The following is a 26207-nucleotide window of genomic DNA, read 5'->3' on the forward strand; positions in this document are numbered from 1 at the left end:
GTTTTCTTAGTTTACTGGTTCAATTCCTGATAGGGGAGTGCCACTTTTTTCTGCAATAGTTCCTGCATTCAAAGGTCGACACATACCTTGCAGACAAAGTTAGTTTAGATTAAAATTGCTCTTTGCAGCGAAAAATGCTGACCACAAGAGCTTTTAGCCATTCATTCCATTCTTTTGCACAAAAAGCCATTTGAGCTCATATCGGAAATCATTCTTACCTTCGACTTCCAAATACTTGGTGTCAAGGGACTCAAACCCCTCAATATATTATTGTTGATTTTTGGTACTCAGTGGAAACAAATGTGGCTCTCTAGACAAGATGGAGACAAAATCTCCAAAGAAAAGGGCCACATGTGAGGATCACAATCATGACCTTAAAGGCCCTGTCACACACAGAAATAAATCTTTGGCAGATCTGTGGTTGCAGTGAAATCATGGACATATTGTTCCATTTGTACATAGCCACAAACCTGGCACTGATTGTCCACAATTTCACTGCAACCACAGATCTGCCGCAGATTTATCTCTGTGTGTGACAGGGCCTTAAGGGTATGTGCGCACGTTGCTTTTTACCTGCTTTTTACCTGCTTTTTTGCTGCTTTTTCTTCTGCGCTGTTTAATGCCAAAATGGATGTGTTCTTCTATTCAAGCAAAGTCTATGGGAATTTGGGTTTCTTGTTCACACTATGTTGTTCAAAATGCTGCCTTTTTGTGGCAGAACTTTGGTCAAAAACTCAGCTTTTCAAAGAAGCAACATGTCAATTGTTTTTGCCATTTGGGTTTTGCACTGCAAAGCTGAGTTTTTGACCAAAGTTCTGCCACAAAAAGGCAGCATTTTGAACAACATAGTGTGAACAAGAAACCCAAATTCCCATAGACTTTGCTTGAATAGAAGAACACATCCATTTTGGCATTAAACAGCGCAGAAGAAAAAGCAGCAAAAAAGCAGGTAAAAAGCAGGTAAAAAGCAACGTGCGCACATACCCTTAGAGTTTGAAATTGACGCGCCACCTATTGTGCTAACAAGGAAAGCTTCTGTTGCAAACGTGCAGAAGTTGTGCTTACTCAAAGAAGTAAAGTTCTTTTTTTCCACATCATCGACTACACAGTACAACATTTCCCATATGGTCTAGTGGTTAGGATTCCTGGTTCTCACCCAGGCGGCCCGGGTTCGACTCCCGGTATGGGAATGCAAATTTTTCTGTGCTTGTTTCGACATTCAAAGGCCGACGCAATTGGTTGGCCATTGTGGCCTGTCATTTGACCTAAAATTTCCTTACTTATCCATAGAATATTGGAACTGAATGGTAAAGTTTCTAGGCTCTCCTGCGAAAGATAATGAGTAAACTACATACCATCTGAGGAAAAAACTTACAATCTTCAGTATATTGAATTGACCTGTTAACTCCAGCTCAAATGAGGCAGGATTCAACTACTAAAATGAAAAACAGCTTTTTAGTGAAGGCAACACTCTTTTTTTTTTTTTTTAAAACCCTATATGTTTTCTGCAACTCTGTGGAATATCCCATATTAATTAGCAAGCAGTTTTCTTAGTTTACTGGTTCAATTCCTGATAGGGGACTGCCACTTTTTTCTGCAATAGTTCCTGCATTCAAAGGTCGACACATACCTTGCAGACAAAGTTAGTTTAGATTAAAATTGCTCTTTGCAGCGAAAAATGCTGACCACAAGAGCTTTTAGCTATTCATTCCATTCTGTTGCACAAAAAGCCATTTGAGCTCATATCGGAAATCATTCTTACCTTCGACTTCCAAATTCTTGGTGTCAAGAGACTCAAACCCCTCGATATATTATTGTTGATTTTTGGTACTCAGTGGAAACAAATGTGGCTCTCTAGACAAGATGGAGACAAAATCTCTAAAGAAAAGTGCCACATGTGAGGATCACAATCATGACCTTAAGAGTTTGAGATTGACGCGCCACCTATTGTGCTAAAAAGGAACGCTTCTGTTGCAAACATGCAGAAGTTGCTTACTCAAAGAAATAAATTTCTTTTTTTCCACATCATCGACTACACAGCACAACATTTCCCATATGGTCTAGCGGTTAGGATTCCTGGTTCTCACCCAGGCGGCCCGGGTTCGACTCCCGGTATGGGAATGCAAATTTTTCTGTGCTTGTTTCGACATTCAAAGGCCGACGCAATTGGTTGGCCATTGTGGCTTGTCATTTCACCTAAAATTTCCTTACTTATCCATAGAATATTGGAACTGAATGGTAAAGTTTCTAGGCTCTCCTGCGAAAGATAATGAGTAAACTACATACCGTCTGAGGAAAAAACTTACAATCTTCAGTATATTGAATTAACCTGTTAACTCCAGCTCAAATGAGGCAGGATTCAACTACTAAAATGAAAAACAGCTTTTTAGTGAAGGCAACACTCTTTTTTTTTCTTTTTTTTTTTTTTTTAAAACCCTATATGTTTTCTGCAACTCTGTGGAATATCCCATATTAATTAGCAAGCAGTTTTCTTAGTTTACTGGTTCAATTCCTGATAGGGGAGTGCCACTTTTTTCTGCAATAGTTCCTGCATTCAAAGGTCGACACATACCTTGCAGACAAAGTTAGTTTAGATTAAAATTGCTCTTTGCAGCGAAAAATGCTGACCACAAGAGCTTTTAGCCATTCATTCCATTCTTTTGCACAAAAAGCCATTTGAGCTCATATCGGAAATCATTCTTACCTTCAACTTCCAAATACTTGGTGTCAAGAGACTCAAACCCCTCAACATATTATTGTTGATTTTTGGTACTCAGTGGAAACAAATGTGGCTCTCTAGACAAGATGGAGACAAAATCTCCAAAGAAAAAGGCCACATGTGAGGATCACAATCATGACCTTAAGAGTTTGAGATTGACGCGCCACCTATTGTGCTAACAAGGAAAGCTTCTGTTGCAAACGTGCAGAAGTTGCTTACTTAAAGAAATAAAGTTCTTTTTTTCCACATCATCGACTACACAGCACAACATTTCCCATATGGTCTAGCGGTTAGGATTCCTGGTTCTCACCCAGGCGGCCCGGGTTCGACTCCCGGTATGGGAATGCAAATTTTTCTGTGCTTGTTTCGACATTCAAAGGCCGACGCAATTGTTTGGCCATTGTGGCCTGTCATTTGACCTAAAATTTCCTTACTTATCCATAGAATATTGGAACTGAATGGTAAAGTTTCTAGGCTCTCCTGCCAAAGATAATGAGTAAACTACATACCGTCTGAGGAAAAAACTTACAATGTTCAGTATATTGAATTGACCTGTTAACTCCAGCTCAAATGAGGCAGGATTCAACTACTAAAATGAAAAACAGCTTTTTAGTGAAGGCAACACTCTTTTTTTTTTTTTTTTTTTTTTTAAAACCCTATATGTTTTCTGCAACTCTGTGGAATATCCCATATTAATTAGCAAGCAGTTTTCTTAGTTTACTGGTTCAATTCCTGATAGGGGACTGCCACTTTTTTCTGCAATAGTTCCTGCATTCAAAGGTCGACACATACCTTGCAGACAAAGTTAGTTTAGATTAAAATTGCTCTTTGCAGCGAAAAATGCTGACCACAAGAGCTTTTAGCTATTCATTCCATTCTGTTGCACAAAAAGCCATTTGAGCTCATATCGGAAATCATTCTTACCTTCGACTTCCAAATTCTTGGTGTCAAGAGACTCAAACCCCTCAACATATTATTGTTGATTTTTGGTACTCAGTGGAAACAAATGTGGCTCTCTAGACAAGATGGAGACAAAATCTCCAAAGAAAAGGGCCACATGTGAGGATCACAATCATGACCTTAAGAGTTTGAGATTGACGCGCCACCTATTGTGCTAACAAGGAAAGCTTCTGTTGCAAATGTGCAGAAGTTGCTTACTCAAAGAAATAAAGTTCTATTTTTCCACATCATCGACTACACAGCACAACATTTCCCATATGGTCTAGCGGTTAGGATTCCTGGTTCTCACCCAGGCGGCCCGGGTTCGACTCCCGGTATGGGAATGCAAATTTTTCTGTGCTTGTTTCGACATTCAAAGGCCGACGCAATTGGTTGGCCATTGTGGCCTGTCATTTGACCTAAAATTTCCTTACTTATCCATAGAATATTGGAACTGAATGGTAAAGTTTCTAGGCTCTCCTGCGAAAGATAATGAGTAAACTACATACCGTCTGAGGAAAAAACTTACAATCTTCAGTATATTGAAGTGACCTGTTAACTCCAGCTCAAATGAGGCAGGATTCAACTACTAAAATGAAAAACAGCTTTTTAGTGAAGGCAACACTCTTTTTTTTTTTTTTTTATTTTTAAAACCCTATATGTTTTCTGCAACTCTGTGGAATATCCCATATTAATTAGCAAGCAGTTTTCTTAGTTTACTGGTTCAATTCCTGACAGGGGAGTGCCACTTTTTTCTGCAATAGTTCCTGCATTCAAAGGTCGACACATACCTTGCAGACAAAGTTAGTTTAGATTAAAATTGCTCTTTGCAGCGAAAAATGCTGACCACAAGAGCTTTTAGCCATTCATTCCATTCTTTTGCACAAAAAGCCATTTGAGCTCATATCGGAAATCATTCTTACCTTCGACTTCCAAATACTTGGTGTCAAGGGACTCAAACCCCTCAATATATTATTGTTGATTTTTGGTACTCAGTGGAAACAAATGTGGCTCTCTAGACAAGATGGAGACAAAATCTCCAAAGAAAAGGGCCACATGTGAGGATCACAATCATGACCTTAAAGGCCCTGTCACACACAGAAATAAATCTTTGGCAGATCTGTGGTTGCAGTGAAATCATGGACATATTGTTCCATTTGTACATAGCCACAAACCTGGCACTGATTGTCCACAATTTCACTGCAACCACAGATCTGCCGCAGATTTATCTCTGTGTGTGACAGGGCCTTAAGAGTTTGAAATTGACGCGCCACCTATTGTGCTAACAAGGAAAGCTTCTGTTGCAAACGTGCAGAAGTTGTGCTTACTCAAAGAAGTAAAGTTCTTTTTTTCCACATCATCGACTACACAGCACAACATTTCCCATATGGTCTAGTGGTTAGGATTCCTGGTTCTCACCCAGGCGGCCCGGGTTCGACTCCCGGTATGGGAATGCAAATTTTTCTGTGCTTGTTTCGACATTCAAAGGCCGACGCAATTGGTTGGCCATTGTGGCCTGTCATTTGACCTAAAATTTCCTTACTTATCCATAGAATATTGGAACTGAATGGTAAAGTTTCTAGGCTCTCCTGCGAAAGATAATGAGTATACTACATACCGTCTGAGGAAAAAACTTACAATCTTCAGTATATTGAATTGACCTGTTAACTCCAGCTCAAATGAGGCAGGATTCAACTACTAAAATGAAAAACAGCTTTTTAGTGAAGGCAACACTCTTTTTTTTTTTTTTTTAAACCCTATATGTTTTCTGCAACTCTGTGGAATATCCCATATTAATTAGCAAGCAGTTTTCTTAGTTTACTGGTTCAATTCCTGATAGGGGACTGCCACTTTTTTCTGCAATAGTTCCTGCATTCAAAGGTCGACACATACCTTGCAGACAAAGTTAGTTTAGATTAAAATTGCTCTTTGCAGCGAAAAATGCTGACCACAAGAGCTTTTAGCTATTCATTCCATTCTGTTGCACAAAAAGCCATTTAAGCTCATATCGGAAATCATTCTTACCTTCGACTTCCAAATTCTTGGTGTCAAGAGACTCAAACCCCTCGATTTATTATTGTTGATTTTTGGTACTCAGTGGAAACAAATGTGGCTCTCTAGACAAGATGGAGACAAAATCTCCAAAGAAAAGTGCCACATGTGAGGATCACAATCATGACCTTAAGAGTTTGAGATTGACGCGCCACCTATTGTGCTAACAAGGAAAGCTTCTGTTGCAAACGTGCAGAAGTTGCTTACTCAAAGAAATAAAGTTCTTTTTTTCCACATCATCGACTACACAGCACAACATTTCCCATATGGTCTAGCGGTTAGGATTCCTGGTTCTCACCCAGGCGGCCCGGGTTCGACTCCCGGTATGGGAATGCAAATTTTTCTGTGCTTGTTTCGACATTCAAAGGCCGACGCAATTGGTTGGCCATTGTGGCCTGTCATTTGACCTAAAATTTCCTTACTTATCCATAGAATATTGGAACTGAATGGTAAAGTTTCTAGGCTCTCCTGCGAAAGATAATGAGTAAACTACATACCATCTGAGGAAAAAACTTACAATCTTCAGTATATTGAATTGACCTGTTAACTCCAGCTCAAATGAGGCAGGATTCAACTACTAAAATGAAAAACAGCTTTTTAGTGAAGGCAACACTCTTTTTTTTTTTTTTTAAAACCCTATATGTTTTCTGCAACTCTGTGGAATATCCCATATTAATTAGCAAGCAGTTTTCTTAGTTTACTGGTTCAATTCCTGATAGGGGACTGCCACTTTTTTCTGCAATAGTTCCTGCATTCAAAGGTCGACACATACCTTGCAGACAAAAGTTAGTTTAGATTAAAATTGCTCTTTGCAGCGAAAAATGCTGACCACAAGAGCTTTTAGCTATTCATTCCATTCTGTTGCACAAAAAGCCATTTGAGCTCATATCGGAAATCATTCTTACCTTCGACTTCCAAATTCTTGGTGTCAAGAGACTCAAACCCCTCGATATATTATTGTTGATTTTTGGTACTCAGTGGAAACAAATGTGGCTCTCTAGACAAGATGGAGACAAAATCTCTAAAGAAAAGTGCCACATGTGAGGATCACAATCATGACCTTAAGAGTTTGAGATTGACGCGCCACCTATTGTGCTAAAAAGGAACGCTTCTGTTGCAAACATGCAGAAGTTGCTTACTCAAAGAAATAAATTTCTTTTTTTCCACATCATCGACTACACAGCACAACATTTCCCATATGGTCTAGCGGTTAGGATTCCTGGTTCTCACCCAGGCGGCCCGGGTTCGACTCCCGGTATGGGAATGCAAATTTTTCTGTGCTTGTTTCGACATTCAAAGGCCGACGCAATTGGTTGGCCATTGTGGCTTGTCATTTCACCTAAAATTTCCTTACTTATCCATAGAATATTGGAACTGAATGGTAAAGTTTCTAGGCTCTCCTGCGAAAGATAATGAGTAAACTACATACCGTCTGAGGAAAAAACTTACAATCTTCAGTATATTGAATTAACCTGTTAACTCCAGCTCAAATGAGGCAGGATTCAACTACTAAAATGAAAAACAGCTTTTTAGTGAAGGCAACACTCTTTTTTTTTCTTTTTTTTTTTTTTTAAAACCCTATATGTTTTCTGCAACTCTGTGGAATATCCCATATTAATTAGCAAGCAGTTTTCTTAGTTTACTGGTTCAATTCCTGATAGGGGAGTGCCACTTTTTTCTGCAATAGTTCCTGCATTCAAAGGTCGACACATATCTTGCAGACAAAGTTAGTTTAGATTAAAATTGCTCTTTGCAGCGAAAAATGCTGACCACAAGAGCTTTTAGCCATTCATTCCATTCTTTTGCACAAAAAGCCATTTGAGCTCATATCGGAAATCATTCTTACCTTCAACTTCCAAATACTTGGTGTCAAGAGACTCAAACCCCTCAACATATTATTGTTGATTTTTGGTACTCAGTGGAAACAAATGTGGCTCTCTAGACAAGATGGAGACAAAATCTCCAAAGAAAAAGGCCACATGTGAGGATCACAATCATGACCTTAAGAGTTTGAGATTGACGCGCCACCTATTGTGCTAACAAGGAAAGCTTCTGTTGCAAACGTGCAGAAGTTGCTTACTTAAAGAAATAAAGTTCTTTTTTTCCACATCATCGACTACACAGCACAACATTTCCCATATGGTCTAGCGGTTAGGATTCCTGGTTCTCACCCAGGCGGCCCGGGTTCGACTCCCGGTATGGGAATGCAAATTTTTCTGTGCTTGTTTCGACATTCAAAGGCCGACGCAATTGTTTGGCCATTGTGGCCTGTCATTTGACCTAAAATTTCCTTACTTATCCATAGAATATTGGAACTGAATGGTAAAGTTTCTAGGCTCTCCTGCCAAAGATAATGAGTAAACTACATACCGTCTGAGGAAAAAACTTACAATGTTCAGTATATTGAATTGACCTGTTAACTCCAGCTCAAATGAGGCAGGATTCAACTACTAAAATGAAAAACAGCTTTTTAGTGAAGGCAACACTCTTTTTTTTTTTTAAAACCCTATATGTTTTCTGCAACTCTGTGGAATATCCCATATTAATTAGCAAGCAGTTTTCTTAGTTTACTGGTTCAATTCCTGATAGGGGACTGCCACTTTTTTCTGCAATAGTTCCTGCATTCAAAGGTCGACACATACCTTGCAGACAAAGTTAGTTTAGATTAAAATTGCTCTTTGCAGCGAAAAATGCTGACCACAAGAGCTTTTAGCTATTCATTCCATTCTGTTGCACAAAAAGCCATTTGAGCTCATATCGGAAATCATTCTTACCTTCGACTTCCAAATTCTTGGTGTCAAGAGACTCAAACCCCTCAACATATTATTGTTGATTTTTGGTACTCAGTGGAAACAAATGTGGCTCTCTAGACAAGATGGAGACAAAATCTCCAAAGAAAAGGGCCACATGTGAGGATCACAATCATGACCTTAAGAGTTTGAGATTGACGCGCCACCTATTGTGCTAACAAGGAAAGCTTCTGTTGCAAACGTGCAGAAGTTGCTTACTTAAAGAAATAAAGTTCTTTTTTTCCACATCATCAACTACACAGCACAACATTTTCCATATGGTCTAGCGGTTAGGATTCCTGGTTCTCACCCAGGCGGCCCGGGTTCGACTCCCGGTATGGGAATGCAAATTTTTCTGTGCTTGTTTCGACATTCAAAGGCCGACGCAATTGTTTGGCCATTGTGGCCTGTCATTTGACCTAAAATTTCCTTACTTATCCATAGAATATTGGAACTGAATGGTAAAGTTTCTAGGCTCTCCTGCCAAAGATAATGAGTAAACTACATACCGTCTGAGGAAAAAACTTACAATGTTCAGTATATTGAATTGACCTGTTAACTCCAGCTCAAATGAGGCAGGATTCAACTACTAAAATGAAAAACAGCTTTTTAGTGAAGGCAACACTCTTTTTTTTTTTTTTTTTTTTTTTAAAACCCTATATGTTTTCTGCAACTCTGTGGAATATCCCATATTAATTAGCAAGCAGTTTTCTTAGTTTACTGGTTCAATTCCTGATAGGGGACTGCCACTTTTTTCTGCAATAGTTCCTGCATTCAAAGGTCGACACATACCTTGCAGACAAAGTTAGTTTAGATTAAAATTGCTCTTTGCAGCGAAAAATGCTGACCACAAGAGCTTTTAGCTATTCATTCCATTCTGTTGCACAAAAAGCCATTTGAGCTCATATCGGAAATCATTCTTACCTTCGACTTCCAAATTCTTGGTGTCAAGAGACTCAAACCCCTCAATATATTATTGTTGATTTTTGGTACTCAGTGGAAACAAATGTGGCTCTCTAGACAAGATGGAGACAAAATCTCCAAAGAAAAGGGCCACATGTTAGGATCACAATCATGACCTTAAGAGTTTGAGATTGACGCGCCACCTATTGTGCTAACAAGGAAAGCTTCTGTTGCAAACGTGCAGAAGTTGCTTACTCAAAGAAATAAAGTTCTTTTTTTCCACATCATCGACTACACAGCACAACATTTCCCATATGGTCTAGCGGTTAGGATTCCTGGTTCTCACCCAGGCGGCCCGGGTTCGACTCCCGGTATGTGAATGCAAACTTTTCTGTGCTTGTTTCGACATTCAAAGGCCGACGCAATTGGTTTTCCATTGTGGCCTGTCATTTGACCTAAAATTTCCTTACTTATCCATAGAATATTGGAACTGAATGGTAAAGTTTCTAGGCTCTCCTGCGAAAGATAATGAGTAAACTACATACCGTCTGAGGAAAAAACTTACAATCTTCAGTATATTGAATTGACCTGTTAACTCCAGCTCAAATGAGGCAGGATTCAACTACTAAAATGAAAAACAGCTTTTTAGTGAAGGCAACACTCTTTTTTTTTTTTAAAACCCTATATGTTTTCTGCAACTCTGTGGAATATCCCATATTAATTAGCAAGCAGTTTTCTTAGTTTACTGGTTCAATTCCTGATAGGGGAGTGCCACTTTTTTCTGCAATAGTTCCTGCATTCAAAGGTCGACACATACCTTGCAGACAAAGTTAGTTTAGATTAAAATTGCTCTTTGCAGCGAAAAATGCTGACCACAAGAGCTTTTAGCCATTCATTCCATTCTTTTGCACAAAAAGCCATTTGAGCTCATATCGGAAATCATTCTTACCTTCGACTTCCAAATACTTGGTGTCAAGAGACTCAAACCCCTCAACATATTATTGTTGATTTTTGGTACTCAGTGGAAACAAATGTGGCTCTCTAGACAAGATGGAGACAAAATCTCCAAAGAAAAGGGCCACATGTGAGGATCACAATCATGACCTTAAGAGTTTGAGATTGACGCGCCACCTATTGTGCTAACAAGGAAAGCTTCTGTTGCAAACGTGCAGAAGTTGCTTACTCAAAGAAATAAAGTTCTTTTTTTCCACATCATCGACTACACAGAACAACATTTCCCATATGGTCTAGCGGTTAGGATTCCTGGTTCTCACCCAGGCGGCCCGGGTTCGACTCCCGGTATGGGAATGCAAATTTTTCTGTGCTTGTTTCGACATTCAAAGGCCGACGCAATTGTTTGGCCATTGTGGCCTGTCATTTGACCTAAAATTTCCTTACTTATCCATAGAATATTGGAACTGAATGGTAAAGTTTCTAGGCTCTCCTGCCAAAGATAATGAGTAAACTACATACCGTCTGAGGAAGAAACTTACAATGTTCAGTATATTGAATTGACCTGTTAACTCCAGCTCAAATGAGGCAGGATTCAACTACTAAAATGAAAAACAGCTTTTTAGTGAAGGCAACACTCTTTTTTTTTTTTTTTTTTTTTTTTAAAACCCTATATGTTTTCTGCAACTCTGTGGAATATCCCATATTAATTAGCAAGCAGTTTTCTTAGTTTACTGGTTCAATTCCTGATAGGGGACTGCCACTTTTTTCTGCAATAGTTCCTGCATTCAAAGGTCGACACATACCTTGCAGACAAAGTTAGTTTAGATTAAAATTGCTCTTTGCAGCGAAAAATGCTGACCACAAGAGCTTTTAGCTATTCATTCCATTCTGTTGCACAAAAAGCCATTTGAGCTCATATCGGAAATCATTCTTACCTTCGACTTCCAAATTCTTGGTGTCAAGAGACTCAAACCCCTCAATATATTATTGTTGATTTTTGGTACTCAGTGGAAACAAATGTGGCTCTCTAGACAAGATGGAGACAAAATCTCCAAAGAAAAGTGCCACATGTGAGGATCCCAATCATGACCTTAAGAGTTTGAGATTGACGCGCCACCTATTGTGCTAACAAGGAAAGCTTCTGTTGCAAACGTGCAGAAGTTGCTTACTCAAAGAAATAAAGTTCTTTTTTTCCACATCATCGACTACACAGCACAACATTTCCCATATGGTCTAGCGGTTAGGATTCCTGGTTCTCACCCAGGCGGCCCGGGTTCGACTCCCGGTATGGGAATGCAAATTTTTCTGTGCTTGTTTCGACATTCAAAGGCCGACGCAATTGGTTGGCCATTGTGGCCTGTCATTTGACCTAAAATTTCCTTACTTATCCATAGAATATTGGAACTGAATGGTAAAGTTTCTAGGCTCTCCTGCGAAAGATAATGAGTAAACTACATACCGTCTGAGGAAAAAACTTACAATCTTCAGTATATTGAATTGACCTGTTAACTCCAGCTCAAATGAGGCAGGATTCAACTACTAAAATGAAAAACAGCTTTTTAGTGAAAGCAACACTCTTTTTTTTTTTTTTAAAACCCTATATGTTTTCTGCAACTCTGTGGAATATCCCATATTAATTAGCAAGCAGTTTTCTTAGTTTACTGGTTCAATTCCTGATAGGGGAGTGCCACTTTTTTCTGCAATAGTTCCTGCATTCAAAGGTCGACACATACCTTGCAGACAAAGTTAGTTTAGATTAAAATTGCTCTTTGCAGCGAAAAATGCTGACCACAAGAGCTTTTAGCTATTCATTCCATTCTGTTGCACAAAAAGCCATTTGAGCTCATATCGGAAATTATTCTTACCTTCGACTTCCAAATTCTTGGTGTCAAGAGACTCAAACCCCTCAACATATTATTGTTGATTTTTGGTACTCAGTGGAAACAAATGTGGCTCTCTAGACAAGATGGAGACAAAATCTCCAAAGAAAAGGGCCACATGTTAGGATCACAATCATGACCTTAAGAGTTTGAGATTGACGCGCCACCTATTGTGCTAACAAGGAAAGCTTCTGTTGCAAACGTGCAGAAGTTGCTTACTCAAAGAAATAAAGTTCTTTTTTTCCACATCATCGACTACACAGCACAACATTTCCCATATGGTCTAGCGGTTAGGATTCCTGGTTCTCACCCAGGCGGCCCGGGTTCGACTCCCGGTATGTGAATGCAAACTTTTCTGTGCTTGTTTCGACATTCAAAGGCCGACGCAATTGGTTGGCCATTGTGGCCTGTCATTTGACCTAAAATTTCCTTACTTATCCATAGAATATTGGAACTGAATGGTAAAGTTTCTAGGCTCTCCTGCGAAAGATAATGAGTAAACTACATACCGTCTGAGGAAAAAACTTACAATCTTCAGTATATTGAATTGACCTGTTAACTCCAGCTCAAATGAGGCAGGATTCAACTACTAAAATGAAAAACAGCTTTTTAGTGAAGGCAACACTCTTTTTTTTTTTTTTTTTTTTTTTTTTTTTTTTAAACCCTATATGTTTTCTGCAACTCTGTGGAATATCCCATATTAATTAGCAAGCAGTTTTCTTAGTTTACTGGTGCAATTCCTGATAGGGGACTGCCACTTTTTTCTGCAATAGTTCCTGCATTCAAAGGTCGACACATACCTTGCAGACAAAGTTAGTTTAGATTAAAATTGCTCTTTGCAGCGAAAAATGCTGACCACAAGAGCTTTTAGCTATTCATTCCATTCTGTTGCACAAAAAGCCATTTAAGCTCATATCGGAAATCATTCTTACCTTCGACTTCCAAATTCTTGGTGTCAAGAGACTCAAACCCCTCGATATATTATTGTTGATTTTTGGTACTCAGTGGAAACAAATGTGGCTCTCTAGACAAGATGGAGACAAAATCTCCAAAGAAAAGTGCCACATGTAAGGATCACAATCATGACCTTAAGAGTTTGAGATTGACGCGCCACCTATTGTGCTAACAAGGAAAGCTTCTGTTGCAAACGTGCAGAAGTTGCTTACTCAAAGAAATAAAGTTCTTTTTTTCCACATCATCGACTACACAGCACAACATTTCCCATATGGTCTAGCGGTTAGGATTCCTGGTTCTCACCCAGGCGGCCCGGGTTCGACTCCCGGTATGGGAATGCAAATTTTTCTGTGCTTGTTTCGACATTCAAAGGCCGACGCAATTGGTTGGCCATTGTGGCCTGTCATTTGACCTAAAATTTCCTTACTTATCCATAGAATATTGGAACTGAATGGTAAAGTTTCTAGGCTCTCCTGCGAAAGATAATGAGTAAACTACATACCGTCTGAGGAAAAAACTTACAATCTTCAGTATATTGAATTGACCTGTTAACTCCAGCTCAAATGAGGCAGGATTCAACTACTAAAATGAAAAACAGCTTTTTAGTGAAGGCAACACTCTTTTTTTTTTTTTAAAACCCTATATGTTTTCTGCAACTCTGTGGAATATCCCATATTAATTAGCAAGCAGTTTTCTTAGTTTACTGGTTCAATTCCTGATAGGGGAGTGCCACTTTTTTCTGCAATAGTTCCTGCATTCAAAGGTCGACACATACCTTGCAGACAAAGTTAGTTTAGATTAAAATTGCTCTTTGCAGCGAAAAATGCTGACCACAAGAGCTTTTAGCTATTCATTCCATTCTGTTGCACAAAAAGCCATTTGAGCTCATATCGGAAATTATTCTTACCTTCGACTTCCAAATTCTTGGTGTCAAGAGACTCAAACCCCTCAATATATTATTGTTGATTTTTGGTACTCAGTGGAAACAAATGTGGCTCTCTAGACAAGATGGAGACAAAATCTCCAAAGAAAAGGGCCACATGTGAGGATCACAATCATGACCTTAAGAGTTTGAGATTGACGCGCCACCTATTGTGCTAACAAGGAAAGCTTCTGTTGCAAACGTGCAGAAGTTGCTTACTCAAAGAAATAAAGTTCTTTTTTTCCACATCATCGACTACACAGCACAACATTTCCCATATGGTCTAGCGGTTAGGATTCCTGGTTCTCACCCACGCGGCCCGGGTTCGACTCCCGGTATGGGAATGCAAATTTTTCTGTGCTTGTTTCGACATTCAAAGGCCGACGCAATTGGTTGGCCATTGTGGCCTTTCATTTGACCTAAAATTTCCTTACTTATCCATAGAATATTGGAACTGAATGGTAAAGTTTCTAGGCTCTCCTGCGAAAGATAATGAGTAAACTACATACCGTCTGAGGAAAAAACTTACAATCTTCAGTATATTGAATTGACCTGTTAACTCCAGCTCAAATGAGGCAGGATTCAACTACTAAAATGAAAAACAGCTTTTTAGTGAAGGCAACACTCTTTTTTTTTTTTTTTTTTTTTTTAAAAACCCTATATGTTTTCTGCAACTCTGTGGAATATCCCATATTAATTAGCAAGCAGTTTTCTTAGTTTACTGGTTCAATTCCTGATAGGGGAGTGCCACTTTTTTCTGCAATAGTTCCTGCATTCAAAGGTCGACACATACCTTGCAGACAAAGTTAGTTTAGATTAAAATTGCTCTTTGCAGCGAAAAATGCTGACCACAAGAGCTTTTAGCTATTCATTCCATTCTGTTGCACAAAAAGCCATTTAAGCTCATATCGGAAATCATTCTTACCTTCGACTTCCAATTTTTTGGTTTCAAGAGACTCAAACCCCTCGATATATTATTGTTGATTTTTGGTACTCAGTGGAAACAAATGTGGCTCTCTAGACAAGATGGAGACAAAATCTCCAAAGAAAAGTGCCACATGTGAGGATCACAATCATGACCTTAAGAGTTTGAGATTGACGCGCCACCTATTGTGCTAACAAGGAAAGCTTCTGTTGCAAACGTGCAGAAGTTGCTTACTCAAAGAAATAAAGTTCTTTTTTTCCACATCATCGACTACACAGCACAACATTTCCCATATGGTCTAGCGGTTAGGATTCCTGGTTCTCACCCAGGCGGCCCGGGTTCGACTCCCGGTATGGGAATGCAAATTTTTCTGTGCTTGTTTCGACATTCAAAGGCCGACGCAATTGGTTGGCCATTGTGGCCTGTCATTTGACCTAAAATTTCCTTACTTATCCATAGAATATTGGAACTGAATGGTAAAGTTTCTAGGCTCTCCTGCGAAAGATAATGAGTAAACTACATACCGTCTGAGGAAAAAACTTACAATCTTCAGTATATTGAATTGACCTGTTAACTCCAGCTCAAATGAGGCAGGATTCAACTACTAAAATGAAAAACAGCTTTTTAGTGAAGGCAACACTCTTTTTTTTTTTTTAAAACCCTATATGTTTTCTGCAACTCTGTGGAATATCCCATATTAATTAGCAAGCAGTTTTCTTAGTTTACTGGTTCAATTCCTGATAGGGGACTGCCACTTTTTTCTGCAATAGTTCCTGCATTCAAAGGTCGACACATACCTTGCAGACAAAGTTAGTTTAGATTAAAATTGCTCTTTGCAGCGAAAAATGCTGACCACAAGAGCTTTTAGCTATTCATTCCATTCTGTTGCACAAAAAGCCATTTAAGCTCATATCGGAAATCATTCTTACCTTCGACTTCCAAATTCTTGGTGTCAAGAGACTCAAACCCCTCGATATATTATTGTTGATTTTTGGTACTCAGTGGAAACAAATGTGGCTCTCTAGACAAGATGGAGACAAAATCTCCAAAGAAAAGTGCCACATGTGAGGATCACAATCATGACCTTAAGAGTTTGAGATTGACGCGCCACCTATTGTGCTAACAAGGAAAGCTTCTGTTGCAAACGTGCAGAAGTTGCTTACTCAAAGAAATAAAGTTCTTTTTTTCCACATCATCGACTACACAGCACAACATTTCCCATATGGTCTAGCGGTTAGGATTCCTGGTTCTCACCCAGGCGGCCCGGGTTCGACTCCCGGTATGGGAATGCAAATTTTTCTGTGCTTGTTTCGACATTCAAAGGCCGACGCAATTGGTTGGCCATTGTGGCCTGTCATTTGACCTAAAATTTCCTTACTTATCCATAGAATATTGGAACTGAATGGTAAAGTTTCTAGGCTCTCCTGCGAAAGATAATGAGTAAACTACATACCGTCTGAGGAAAAAACTTACAATCTTCATTATATTGAATTGACCTGTTAACTCCAGCTCAAATGAGGCAGGATTCAACTACTAAAATGAAAAACAGCTTTTTAGTGAAGGCAACACTCTTTTTTTTTTTTTAAAACCCTATATGTTTTCTGCAACTCTGTGGAATATCCCATATTAATTAGCAAGCAGTTTTCTTAGTTTACTGGTTCAATTCCTGATAGGGGAGTGCCACTTTTTTCTGCAATAGTTCCTGCATTCAAAGGTCGACACATACCTTGCAGACAAAGTTAGTTTAGATTAAAATTGCTCTTTGCAGCGAAAAATGCTGACCACAAGAGCTTTTAGCTATTCATTCCATTCTGTTGCACAAAAAGCCATTTAAACTCATATCGGAAATTATTCTTACCTTCGACTTCCAAATTCTTGGTGTCAAGAGACTCAAACCCCTCAATATATTATTGTTGATTTTTGGTACTCAGTGGAAACAAATGTGGCTCTCTAGACAAGATGGAGACAAAATCTCCAAAGAAAAGGGCCACATGTGAGGATCACAATCATGACCTTAAGAGTTTGAGATTGACGCGCCACCTATTGTGCTAACAAGGAAAGCTTCTGTTGCAAACGTGCAGAAGTTGCTTACTCAAAGAAATAAAGTTCTTTTTTTCCACATCATCGACTACACAGCACAACATTTCCCATATGGTCTAGCGGTTAGGATTCCTGGTTCTCACCCAGGCGGCCCGGGTTTCGACTCCCGGTATGGGAATGCAAATTTTTCTGTGCTTGTTTCGACATTCAAAGGCCGACGCAATTGGTTGGCCATTGTGGCCTTTCATTTGACCTAAAATTTCCTTACTTATCCATAGAATATTGGAACTGAATGGTAAAGTTTCTAGGCTCTCCTGCGAAAGATAATGAGTAAACTACATACCGTCTGAGGAAAAAACTTACAATCTTCAGTATATTGAATTGACCTGTTAACTCCAGCTCAAATGAGGCAGGATTCAACTACTAAAATGAAAAACAGCTTTTTAGTGAAGGCAACACTCTTTTTTTTTTTTTTTTTTTTTTAAAAACCCTATATGTTTTCTGCAACTCTGTGGAATATCCCATATTAATTAGCAAGCAGTTTTCTTAGTTTACTGGTTCAATTCCTGATAGGGGAGTGCCACTTTTTTCTGCAATAGTTCCTGCATTCAAAGGTCGACACATACCTTGCAGACAAAGTTAGTTTAGATTAAAATTGCTCTTTGCAGCGAAAAATGCTGACCACAAGAGCTTTTAGCTATTCATTCCATTCTGTTGCACAAAAAGCCATTTAAGCTCATATCGGAAATCATTCTTACCTTCGACTTCCAAATTTTTGGTTTCAAGAGACTCAAACCCCTCGATATATTATTGTTGATTTTTGGTACTCAGTGGAAACAAATGTGGCTCTCTAGACAAGATGGAGACAAAATCTCCAAAGAAAAGTGCCACATGTGAGGATCACAATCATGACCTTAAGAGTTTGAGATTGACGCGCCACCTATTGTGCTAACAAGGAAAGCTTCTGTTGCAAACGTGCAGAAGTTGCTTACTCAAAGAAATAAAGTTCTTTTTTTCCACATCATCGACTACACAGCACAACATTTCCCATATGGTCTAGCGGTTAGGATTCCTGCTTCTCACCCAGGCGGCCCGGGTTCGACTCCCGGTATGGGAATGCAAATTTTTCTGTGCTTGTTTCGACATTCAAGGGCCGACGCAATTGGTTGGCCATTGTGGCCTGTCATTTGACCTAAAATTTCCTTACTTATCCATAGAATATTGGAACTGAATGGTAAAGTTTCTAGGCTCTCCTGCGAAAGATAATGAGTAAACTACATACCGTCTGAGGAAAAAACTTACAATCTTCAGTATATTGAATTGACCTGTTAACTCCAGCTCAAATGAGGCAGGATTCAACTACTAAAATGAAAAACAGCTTTTTAGTGAAGGCAACACTCTTTTTTTTTTAAAACCCTATATGTTTTCTGCAACTCTGTGGAATATCCCATATTAATTAGCAAGCAGTTTTCTTAGTTTACTGGTTCAATTCCTGATAGGGGAGTGCCACTTTTTTCTGCAATAGTTCCTGCATTCAAAGGTCGACACATACCTTGCAGACAAAGTTAGTTTAGATTAAAATTGCTCTTTGCAGCGAAAAATGCTGACCACAAGAGCTTTTAGCTATTCATTCCATTCTGTTGCACAAAAAGCCATTTAAGCTCATATCGGAAATCATTCTTACCTTCGACTTCCAAATTCTTGGTGTCAAGAGACTCAAACCCCTCGATATATTATTGTTGATTTTTGGTACTCAGTGGAAACAAATGTGGCTCTCTAGACAAGATGGAGACAAAATCTCCAAAGAAAAGTGCCACATGTGAGGATCACAATCATGACCTTAAGAGTTTGAGATTGACGCGCCACCTATTGTGCTAACAAGGAAAGCTTCTGTTGCAAACGTGCAGAAGTTGCTTACTCAAAGAAATAAAGTTCTTTTTTTCCACATCATCGACTACACAGCACAACATTTCCCATATGGTCTAGCGGTTAGGATTCCTGGTTCTCACCCAGGCGGCCCGGGTTCGACTCCCGGTATGGGAATGCAAATTTTTCTGTGCTTGTTTCGACATTCAAAGGCCGACGCAATTGGTTGGCCATTGTGGCCTGTCATTTGACCTAAAATTTCCTTACTTATCCATAGAATATTGGAACTGAATGGTAAAGTTTCTAGGCTCTCCTGCGAAAGATAATGAGTAAACTACATACCGTCTGAGGAAAAAACTTACAATCTTCAGTATATTGAATTGACCTGTTAACTCCAGCTCAAATGAGGCAGGATTCAACTACTAAAATGAAAAACAGCTTTTTAGTGAAGGCAACACTCTTTTTTTTTTTTTAAAACCCTATATGTTTTCTGCAACTCTGTGGAATATCCCATATTAATTAGCAAGCAGTTTTCTTAGTTTACTGGTTCAATTCCTGATAGGGGAGTGCCACTTTTTTCTGCAATAGTTCCTGCATTCAAAGGTCGACACATACCTTGCAGACAAAGTTAGTTTAGATTAAAATTGCTCTTTGCAGCGAAAAATGCTGACCACAAGAGCTTTTAGCTATTCATTCCATTCTGTTGCACAAAAAGCCATTTGAGCTCATATCGGAAATTATTCTTACCTTCGACTTCCAAATTCTTGGTGTCAAGAGACTCAAACCCCTCAATATATTATTGTTGATTTTTGGTACTCAGTGGAAACAAATGTGGCTCTCTAGACAAGATGGAGACAAAATCTCCAAAGAAAAGGGCCACATGTGAGGATCACAATCATGACCTTAAGAGTTTGAGATTGACGCGCCACCTATTGTGCTAACAAGGAAAGCTTCTGTTGCAAACGTGCAGAAGTTGCTTACTCAAAGAAATAAAGTTCTTTTTTTCCACATCATCGACTACACAGCACAACATTTCCCATATAGTCTAGCGGTTAGGATTCCTGGTTCTCACCCAGGCGGCCCGGGTTCGACTCCCGGTATGGGAATGCAAATTTTTCTGTGCTTGTTTCGACATTCAAAGGCCGACGCAATTGGTTGGCCATTGTGGCCTGTCATTTGACCTAAAATTTCCTTACTTATCCATAGAATATTGGAACTGAATGGTAAAGTTTCTAGGCTCTCCTGCGAAAGATAATGAGTAAACTACATACCGTCTGAGGAAAAAACTTACAATCTTCAGTATATTGAATTGACCTGTTAACTCCAGCTCAAATGAGGCAGGATTCAACTACTAAAATGAAAAACAGCTTTTTAGTGAAGGCAACACTCTTTTTTTTTTTTTAAAACCCTATATGTTTTCTGCAACTCTGTGGAATATCCCATATTAATTAGCAAGCAGTTTTCTTAGTTTACTGGTTCAATTCCTGATAGGGGAGTGCCACTTTTTTCTGCAATAGTTCCTGCATTCAAAGGTCGACACATACCTTGCAGACAAAGTTAGTTTAGATTAAAATTGCTCTTTGCAGCGAAAAATGCTGACCACAAGAGCTTTTAGCTATTCATTCCATTCTGTTGCACAAAAAGCCATTTAAGCTCATATCGGAAATCATTCTTACCTTCGACTTCCAAATTCTTGGTGTCAAGAGACTCAAACCCCTCAATATATTATTGTTGATTTTTGGTACTCAGTGGAAACAAATGTGGCTCTCTAGACAAGATGGAGACAAAATCTCCAAAGAAAAGTGCCACATGTGAGGATCACAATCATGACCTTAAGAGTTTGAGATTGACGCGCCACCTATTGTGCTAACAAGGAAAGCTTCTGTTGCAAACGTGCAGAAGTTGCTTACTCAAAGAAATAAAGTTCTTTTTTTCCACATCATCGACTACACAGCACAACATTTCCCATATGGTCTAGCGGTTAGGATTCCTGGTTCTCACCCAGGCGGCCCGGGTTCGACTCCCGGTATGGGAATGCAAATTTTTCTGTGCTTGTTTCGACATTCAAAGGCCGACGCAATTGGTTGGCCATTGTGGCCTGTCATTTGACCTAAAATTTCCTTACTTATCCATAGAATATTGGAACTGAATGGTAAAGTTTCTAGGCTCTCCTGCGAAAGATAATGAGTAAACTACATACCGTCTGAGGAAAAAACTTACAATCTTCAGTATATTGAATTGACCTGTTAACTCCAGCTCAAATGAGGCAGGATTCAACTACTAAAATGAAAAACAGCTTTTTAGTGAAGGCAACACTCTTTTTTTTTTTTTAAAACCCTATATGTTTTCTGCAACTCTGTGGAATATCCCATATTAATTAGCAAGCAGTTTTCTTAGTTTACTGGTTCAATTCCTGATAGGGGACTGCCACTTTTTTCTGCAATAGTTCCTGCATTCAAAGGTCGACACATACCTTGCAGACAAAGTTAGTTTAGATTAAAATTGCTCTTTGCAGCGAAAAATGCTGACCACAAGAGCTTTTAGCTATTCATTCCATTCTGTTGCACAAAAAGCCATTTAAGCTCATATCGGAAATCATTCTTACCTTCGACTTCCAAATTCTTGGTGTCAAGAGACTCAAACCCCTCGATATATTATTGTTGATTTTTGGTACTCAGTGGAAACAAATGTGGCTCTCTAGACAAGATGGAGACAAAATCTCCAAAGAAAAGTGCCACATGTGAGGATCACAATCATGACCTTAAGAGTTTGAGATTGACGCGCCACCTATTGTGCTAACAAGGAAAGCTTCTGTTGCAAACGTGCAGAAGTTGCTTACTCAAAGAAATAAAGTTCTTTTTTTCCACATCATCGACTACACAGCACAACATTTCCCATATGGTCTAGCGGTTAGGATTCCTGGTTCTCACCCAGGCGGCCCGGGTTCGACTCCCGGTATGGGAATGCAAATTTTTCTGTGCTTGTTTCGACATTCAAAGGCCGACGCAATTGGTTGGCCATTGTGGCCTGTCATTTGACCTAAAATTTCCTTACTTATCCATAGAATATTGGAACTGAATGGTAAAGTTTCTAGGCTCTCCTGCGAAAGATAATGAGTAAACTACATACCGTCTGAGGAAAAAACTTACAATCTTCAGTATATTGAATTGACCTGTTAACTCCAGCTCAAATGAGGCAGGATTCAACTACTAAAATGAAAAACAGCTTTTTAGTGAAGGCAACACTCTTTTTTTTTTTTTTTTTTTTTTTTAAAAACCCTATATGTTTTCTGCAACTCTGTGGAATATCCCATATTAATTAGCAAGCAGTTTTCTTAGTTTACTGGTTCAATTCCTGATAGGGGAGTGCCACTTTTTTCTGCAATAGTTCCTGCATTCAAAGGTCGACACATACCTTGCAGACAAAGTTAGTTTAGATTAAAATTGCTCTTTGCAGCGAAAAATGCTGACCACAAGAGCTTTTAGCTATTCATTCCATTCTGTTGCACAAAAAGCCATTTAAGCTCATATCGGAAATCATTCTTACCTTCGACTTCCAAATTTTTGGTTTCAAGAGACTCAAACCCCTCGATATATTATTGTTGATTTTTGGTACTCAGTGGAAACAAATGTGGCTCTCTAGACAAGATGGAGACAAAATCTCCAAAGAAAAGTGCCACATGTGAGGATCACAATCATGACCTTAAGAGTTTGAGATTGACGCGCCACCTATTGTGCTAACAAGGAAAGCTTCTGTTGCAAACGTGCAGAAGTTGCTTACTCAAAGAAATAAAGTTCTTTTTTTCCACATCATCGACTACACAGCACAACATTTCCCATATGGTCTAGCGGTTAGGATTCCTGGTTCTCACCCAGGCGGCCCGGGTTCGACTCCCGGTATGGGAATGCAAATTTTTCTGTGCTTGTTTCGACATTCAAGGGCCGACGCAATTGGTTGGCCATTGTGGCCTGTCATTTGACCTAAAATTTCCTTACTTATCCATAGAATATTGGAACTGAATGGTAAAGTTTCTAGGCTCTCCTGCGAAAGATAATGAGTAAACTACATACCGTCTGAGGAAAAAACTTACAATCTTCAGTATATTGAATTGACCTGTTAACTCCAGCTCAAATGAGGCAGGATTCAACTACTAAAATGAAAAACAGCTTTTTAGTGAAGGCAACACTCTTTTTTTTTTTTTAAAACCCTATATGTTTTCTGCAACTCTGTGGAATATCCCATATTAATTAGCAAGCAGTTTTCTTAGTTTACTGGTTCAATTCCTGATAGGGGAGTGCCACTTTTTTCTGCAATAGTTCCTGCATTCAAAGGTCGACACATACCTTGCAGACAAAGTTAGTTTAGATTAAAATTGCTCTTTGCAGCGAAAAATGCTGACCACAAGAGCTTTTAGCTATTCATTCCATTCTGTTGCACAAAAAGCCATTTAAGCTCATATCGGAAATCATTCTTACCTTCGACTTCCAAATTCTTGGTGTCAAGAGACTCAAACCCCTCGATATATTATTGTTGATTTTTGGTACTCAGTGGAAACAAATGTGGCTCTCTAGACAAGATGGAGACAAAATCTCCAAAGAAAAGTGCCACATGTGAGGATCACAATCATGACCTTAAGAGTTTGAGATTGACGCGCCACCTATTGTGCTAACAAGGAAAGCTTCTGTTGCAAACGTGCAGAAGTTGCTTACTCAAAGAAATAAAGTTCTTTTTTTCCACATCATCGACTACACAGCACAACATTTCCCATATGGTCTAGCGGTTAGGATTCCTGGTTCTCACCCAGGCGGCCCGGGTTCGACTCCCGGTATGGGAATGCAAATTTTTCTGTGCTTGTTTCGACATTCAAAGGCCGACGCAATTGGTTGGCCATTGTGGCCTGTCATTTGACCTAAAATTTCCTTACTTATCCATAGAATATTGGAACTGAATGGTAAAGTTTCTAGGCTCTCCTGCGAAAGATAATGAGTAAACTACATACCGTCTGAGGAAAAAACTTACAATCTTCAGTATATTGAATTGACCTGTTAACTCCAGCTCAAATGAGGCAGGATTCAACTACTAAAATGAAAAACAGCTTTTTAGTGAAGGCAACACTCTTTTTTTTTTTTTAAAACCCTATATGTTTTCTGCAACTCTGTGGAATATCCCATATTAATTAGCAAGCAGTTTTCTTAGTTTACTGGTTCAATTCCTGATAGGGGAGTGCCACTTTTTTCTGCAATAGTTCCTGCATTCAAAGGTCGACACATACCTTGCAGACAAAGTTAGTTTAGATTAAAATTGCTCTTTGCAGCGAAAAATGCTGACCACAAGAGCTTTTAGCTATTCATTCCATTCTGTTGCACAAAAAGCCATTTGAGCTCATATCGGAAATTATTCTTACCTTCGACTTCCAAATTCTTGGTGTCAAGAGACTCAAACCCCTCAATATATTATTGTTGATTTTTGGTACTCAGTGGAAACAAATGTGGCTCTCTAGACAAGATGGAGACAAAATCTCCAAAGAAAAGGGCCACATGTGAGGATCACAATCATGACCTTAAGAGTTTGAGATTGACGCGCCACCTATTGTGCTAACAAGGAAAGCTTCTGTTGCAAACGTGCAGAAGTTGCTTACTCAAAGAAATAAAGTTCTTTTTTTCCACATCATCGACTACACAGCACAACATTTCCCATATGGTCTAGCGGTTAGGATTCCTGGTTCTCACCCAGGCGGCCCGGGTTCGACTCCCGGTATGGGAATGCAAATTTTTCTGTGCTTGTTTCGACATTCAAAGGCCGACGCAATTGGTTGGCCATTGTGGCCTGTCATTTGACCTAAAATTTCCTTACTTATCCATAGAATATTGGAACTGAATGGTAAAGTTTCTAGGCTCTCCTGCGAAAGATAATGAGTAAACTACATACCGTCTGAGGAAAAAACTTACAATCTTCAGTATATTGAATTGACCTGTTAACTCCAGCTCAAATGAGGCAGGATTCAACTACTAAAATGAAAAACAGCTTTTTAGTGAAGGCAACACTCTTTTTTTTTTTTTAAAACCCTATATGTTTTCTGCAACTCTGTGGAATATCCCATATTAATTAGCAAGCAGTTTTCTTAGTTTACTGGTTCAATTCCTGATAGGGGAGTGCCACTTTTTTCTGCAATAGTTCCTGCATTCAAAGGTCGACACATACCTTGCAGACAAAGTTAGTTTAGATTAAAATTGCTCTTTGCAGCGAAAAATGCTGACCACAAGAGCTTTTAGCTATTCATTCCATTCTGTTGCACAAAAAGCCATTTAAGCTCATATCGGAAATCATTCTTACCTTCGACTTCCAAATTCTTGGTGTCAAGAGACTCAAACCCCTCGATATATTATTGTTGATTTTTGGTACTCAGTGGAAACAAATGTGGCTCTCTAGACAAGATGGAGACAAAATCTCCAAAGAAAAGTGCCACATGTGAGGATCACAATCATGACCTTAAGAGTTTGAGATTGACGCGCCACCTATTGTGCTAACAAGGAAAGCTTCTGTTGCAAACGTGCAGAAGTTGCTTACTCAAAGAAATAAAGTTCTTTTTTTCCACATCATTGACTACACAGCACAACATTTCCCATATGGTCTAGCGGTTAGGATTCCTGGTTCTCACCCAGGCGGCCCGGGTTCGACTCCCGGTATGGGAATGCAAATTTTTCTGTGCTTGTTTCGACATTCAAAGGCCGACACAATTGGTTGGCCATTGTGGCCTGTCATTTGACCTAAAATTTCCTTACTTATCCATAGAATATTGGAACTGAATGGTAAAGTTTCTAGGCTCTCCTGCGAAAGATAATGAGTAAACTACATACCGTCTGAGGAAAAAACTTACAATCTTCAGTATATTGAATTGACCTGTTAACTCCAGCTCAAATGAGGCAGGATTCAACTACTAAAATGAAAAACAGCTTTTTAGTGAAGGCAACACTCTTTTTTTTTTTTAAAACCCTATATGTTTTCTGCAACTCTGTGGAATATCCCATATTAATTAGCAAGCAGTTTTCTTAGTTTACTGGTTCAATTCCTGATAGGGGAGTGCCACTTTTTTCTGCAATAGTTCCTGCATTCAAAGGTCGACACATACCTTGCAGACAAAGTTAGTTTAGATTAAAATTGCTCTTTGCAGCGAAAAATGCTGACCACAAGAGCTTTTAGCCATTCATTCCATTCTTTTGCACAAAAAGCCATTTGAGCTCATATCGGAAATCATTTTTACCTT

General features: G+C 39.1%; 20 non-coding genes across 20 annotated transcripts; all 20 read left to right on the forward strand.

The window, feature by feature from the left end:
• The first annotated feature begins 1118 nt into the window (after positions 1 to 1118).
• TRNAE-CUC (transfer RNA glutamic acid (anticodon CUC)) lies at positions 1119 to 1190 on the forward strand. The gene has a single exon. It is a non-coding gene; the product is annotated as a tRNA-Glu (tRNA).
• An 859-nt stretch (positions 1191 to 2049) lies between these two features.
• On the forward strand, positions 2050 to 2121 carry TRNAE-CUC (transfer RNA glutamic acid (anticodon CUC)). The gene has a single exon. It is a non-coding gene; the product is annotated as a tRNA-Glu (tRNA).
• Positions 2122 to 2991: 870 nt separating this feature from the next.
• TRNAE-CUC (transfer RNA glutamic acid (anticodon CUC)) lies at positions 2992 to 3063 on the forward strand. The gene has a single exon. It is a non-coding gene; the product is annotated as a tRNA-Glu (tRNA).
• An 867-nt stretch (positions 3064 to 3930) lies between these two features.
• Positions 3931 to 4002, forward strand: TRNAE-CUC (transfer RNA glutamic acid (anticodon CUC)). Its single transcript has one exon. It is a non-coding gene; the product is annotated as a tRNA-Glu (tRNA).
• A 1037-nt stretch (positions 4003 to 5039) lies between these two features.
• TRNAE-CUC (transfer RNA glutamic acid (anticodon CUC)) lies at positions 5040 to 5111 on the forward strand. The gene has a single exon. It is a non-coding gene; the product is annotated as a tRNA-Glu (tRNA).
• An 859-nt stretch (positions 5112 to 5970) lies between these two features.
• TRNAE-CUC (transfer RNA glutamic acid (anticodon CUC)) lies at positions 5971 to 6042 on the forward strand. Its single transcript has one exon. It is a non-coding gene; the product is annotated as a tRNA-Glu (tRNA).
• Positions 6043 to 6902: 860 nt separating this feature from the next.
• On the forward strand, positions 6903 to 6974 carry TRNAE-CUC (transfer RNA glutamic acid (anticodon CUC)). The gene has a single exon. It is a non-coding gene; the product is annotated as a tRNA-Glu (tRNA).
• Positions 6975 to 7843: 869 nt separating this feature from the next.
• On the forward strand, positions 7844 to 7915 carry TRNAE-CUC (transfer RNA glutamic acid (anticodon CUC)). Its single transcript has one exon. It is a non-coding gene; the product is annotated as a tRNA-Glu (tRNA).
• Positions 7916 to 10638: 2723 nt separating this feature from the next.
• On the forward strand, positions 10639 to 10710 carry TRNAE-CUC (transfer RNA glutamic acid (anticodon CUC)). Its single transcript has one exon. It is a non-coding gene; the product is annotated as a tRNA-Glu (tRNA).
• Positions 10711 to 11578: 868 nt separating this feature from the next.
• TRNAE-CUC (transfer RNA glutamic acid (anticodon CUC)) lies at positions 11579 to 11650 on the forward strand. Its single transcript has one exon. It is a non-coding gene; the product is annotated as a tRNA-Glu (tRNA).
• Positions 11651 to 13455: 1805 nt separating this feature from the next.
• On the forward strand, positions 13456 to 13527 carry TRNAE-CUC (transfer RNA glutamic acid (anticodon CUC)). Its single transcript has one exon. It is a non-coding gene; the product is annotated as a tRNA-Glu (tRNA).
• Positions 13528 to 15324: 1797 nt separating this feature from the next.
• On the forward strand, positions 15325 to 15396 carry TRNAE-CUC (transfer RNA glutamic acid (anticodon CUC)). Its single transcript has one exon. It is a non-coding gene; the product is annotated as a tRNA-Glu (tRNA).
• An 857-nt stretch (positions 15397 to 16253) lies between these two features.
• On the forward strand, positions 16254 to 16325 carry TRNAE-CUC (transfer RNA glutamic acid (anticodon CUC)). Its single transcript has one exon. It is a non-coding gene; the product is annotated as a tRNA-Glu (tRNA).
• A 2723-nt stretch (positions 16326 to 19048) lies between these two features.
• Positions 19049 to 19120, forward strand: TRNAE-CUC (transfer RNA glutamic acid (anticodon CUC)). Its single transcript has one exon. It is a non-coding gene; the product is annotated as a tRNA-Glu (tRNA).
• Positions 19121 to 20906: 1786 nt separating this feature from the next.
• On the forward strand, positions 20907 to 20978 carry TRNAE-CUC (transfer RNA glutamic acid (anticodon CUC)). The gene has a single exon. It is a non-coding gene; the product is annotated as a tRNA-Glu (tRNA).
• Positions 20979 to 21835: 857 nt separating this feature from the next.
• On the forward strand, positions 21836 to 21907 carry TRNAE-CUC (transfer RNA glutamic acid (anticodon CUC)). Its single transcript has one exon. It is a non-coding gene; the product is annotated as a tRNA-Glu (tRNA).
• Positions 21908 to 22776: 869 nt separating this feature from the next.
• Positions 22777 to 22848, forward strand: TRNAE-CUC (transfer RNA glutamic acid (anticodon CUC)). Its single transcript has one exon. It is a non-coding gene; the product is annotated as a tRNA-Glu (tRNA).
• Positions 22849 to 23705: 857 nt separating this feature from the next.
• On the forward strand, positions 23706 to 23777 carry TRNAE-CUC (transfer RNA glutamic acid (anticodon CUC)). The gene has a single exon. It is a non-coding gene; the product is annotated as a tRNA-Glu (tRNA).
• An 857-nt stretch (positions 23778 to 24634) lies between these two features.
• Positions 24635 to 24706, forward strand: TRNAE-CUC (transfer RNA glutamic acid (anticodon CUC)). The gene has a single exon. It is a non-coding gene; the product is annotated as a tRNA-Glu (tRNA).
• An 857-nt stretch (positions 24707 to 25563) lies between these two features.
• On the forward strand, positions 25564 to 25635 carry TRNAE-CUC (transfer RNA glutamic acid (anticodon CUC)). The gene has a single exon. It is a non-coding gene; the product is annotated as a tRNA-Glu (tRNA).
• The last annotated feature ends 572 nt before the right edge of the window (positions 25636 to 26207 follow it).

Source organism: Anomaloglossus baeobatrachus, chromosome 4 (assembly GCF_048569485.1).
Source record: "Anomaloglossus baeobatrachus isolate aAnoBae1 chromosome 4, aAnoBae1.hap1, whole genome shotgun sequence".
NCBI lineage: Eukaryota > Metazoa > Chordata > Amphibia > Anura > Aromobatidae > Anomaloglossus > Anomaloglossus baeobatrachus.